The sequence below is a fragment of the Pipistrellus kuhlii genome, unplaced genomic scaffold (assembly GCF_014108245.1).
Source record: "Pipistrellus kuhlii isolate mPipKuh1 unplaced genomic scaffold, mPipKuh1.p scaffold_m20_p_4, whole genome shotgun sequence".
NCBI lineage: Eukaryota > Metazoa > Chordata > Mammalia > Chiroptera > Vespertilionidae > Pipistrellus > Pipistrellus kuhlii.
In genome coordinates, this window is record NW_023425540.1 from 33,339,574 (window position 1) to 33,341,991 (window position 2,418).

The following is a 2,418-nucleotide window of genomic DNA, read 5'->3' on the forward strand; positions in this document are numbered from 1 at the left end:
GTGCCAACCGAGGGACCACCCCTTCTTCACGCAGCCACTTGTGGTAATGAACAGGAACAGCCATAAGGCTTAGATGACAGTGCTGGGGGGCACGCCCAGGACATTTAGAGTCATTGGTCAGTTAGCATATTGCTTACACGATTACGAAGTCCTGCCTTGTGTTTTAGATTCATCAGGAACTGCAACACCAAGTTCCCAAGGCCTGGGCAGGAATGACAAGATCGGGGCTTTTTGCAAATGCAAAGCCAAGCCCATGGTGAGGAGGAGCTTGTGGGAAGTCGGGGCATCCAGCCTCCTCCTCAGTGAGTCGTGTGTGCACTCAGAGCTGCTGGCAATCCGGAGGCAAGGTCGGAGAAAACATTCGTTGGGACTCGCAGAGAGATGTGATAGCATTCATCTGTTAATTTCCTATCCATTTATTCAACAAATATTTATTGAGCATTTTCACGTGCCAAACTCTGCACTGGGCTCTGGGTGACAACAACACACAAGACAGACATGGTCCCTGGGGCTGACAGGCCGTGACAGCACAGTTGATCGGTGTTAAGGTAGAAGAGGTGGGAGCACACACCATTTCCAAAATGAGAAAGTAGAGGTCTGAGTTACCTACAGTGGCCCAGAGGTCAAACTCTCTGCAGAAAAGAAGGCAAACCATCCAAATTTGGTGTTTCTCTTACACGGAACCAATAAATCTTGGTGAAGTCTGGTGGAGTTCTGTAAACCACAGGCTACTCCATGATGTGCATCTATTGCATTTCTAAGCACAGGACAGCTGAGTAATGCTGGGTAAAAGCTTTGCCTTCCTTATGTCATAGGCTTCCAGGCCTTGGATGGGGCAATCCAGTATCAAGCACAAGTACAAACACAGGCCAAGGCCTGAGGCTGAGCAAAGTCTGTTCCTCTACAGAGAGTCTACAGAGCTCTCCAAGGCACAGAACAAACTTCAGAGGCCTGTAAAGGCCACTGACATTCAAATGCAGAGCTCAGCCGCATATTTCTGTAGAGCCTGAAAGACACACACAAAGGGTTTGAAACACATAATAAAATCTTTGATGACTGGGTCTCCCCACTCCGTCTCTCACCTCAGGCCACAATTCTATGTCTAATTATCTTTCAGGATTTTTAAAATGAAGTTGAAACTAGTGCCGCTAGCAGTGCTACAATGACTGGCACAGCATGTCATTTTTCTTCCAAAGAAAATAGGAGTCACTTTTAGACAACAAACAACAGCACGGAGATCTTTCATTTGTTTACCGGTAGCATGCCATGAGTTCACAGGGATTGGGTTCCAGCAGCTCAGGCTCCTTCCCATCGGTTCTCCCAAAGTAAGCTCCTCTGGGTGGAGCAGGCTGGCGCTTCAGTTGAACCCAGGTGCCTTTCTCTTTGGCTTCCTTCTTTTTCTGATCATTTTCCTTCACACGTTTCAGGAAGCTATCTCGGCTCTTAAAATGTGTAATATGTACATTAATTCTCCTGGCAAAAATGTTGCCCTTAACTTGTTTGTTTACAACAATGCCCGCCGCTTGCTGGGTGACACTGTGGACTCCGCCAACTCTGCCATGGTAACATTTGTGGGGCATTCCTGTTTGAATAGCGCCCGCTCCCTGGCTGTCTACCATGGATTCGCATATATGTGGCCAGAGGAACAACTCCATGTTTTCTAAGAGGCCTAGAGAACATATAGCAGGTGCCTCTCCTCTCTCCCTTTGTGTTGGGCCTTTTGGGGAATTACTGGGAGATGGAGGTGTGGCCTGGAGGAAGTGGGAGTCACCTTATTTATATGCACCTGCCGCCCCTGAGGGAGATCCCTCAACCATGTTATCCTGATCTTTATCGTTTACTGAACCTGAAGAACGTCTTGTTGTTTATATTAAGTTTAACTAGGCCAATAGCCTTTGTTTCCACTTTACAGAGAGAGCACAGTGAAACCAGAAGGTACGTCTCTGTAGCAGCTGATAAAAAAAAAGAGAGAGAGTAACTAATAGCTCGAAAGGAAACTAGCATTGATAGTATTGAGAATCATCACTCACAAATAAAAATTACCCTTTAATGGCTTGGGCTGAAGAACTGTGCTATTGCTCCATATTTTAAGCATCTCTTCAATGAGATTAATTTTTAGAATGACAGGTAATGACACTCACAAGGGGAAAATATCAATTTACCCATCATGCTAGGTTACATATTAAAATGCATTTCATTTCATTTTAATCTGGTGAGTCAGAATCTTCACTGGGAGATCCGTTATCACCAGCCTGGTGTGAAGCTCATTAACTGGGGGATTGTGGGGGAACGAAAAGGAAGCAGAGTTGGGAGGACGAGACCCAGAGGAGAGGGTGGGCTTGGCGTGGGCCTCCCTATGGCTGGATTGCTGTCTGGGCTGCGGGAGGAGCCTGCACTGACGAGACAGCCTATTTACGA

General features: G+C 46.7%; 1 pseudogene; it reads right to left on the bottom strand.

Moving 5' to 3' along the window:
• Positions 1-1,250: 1,250 nt before the first annotated feature.
• On the bottom strand, positions 1,251-1,728 carry LOC118703063 (annotated as a pseudogene).
• Positions 1,729-2,418: the final 690 nt, after the last annotated feature.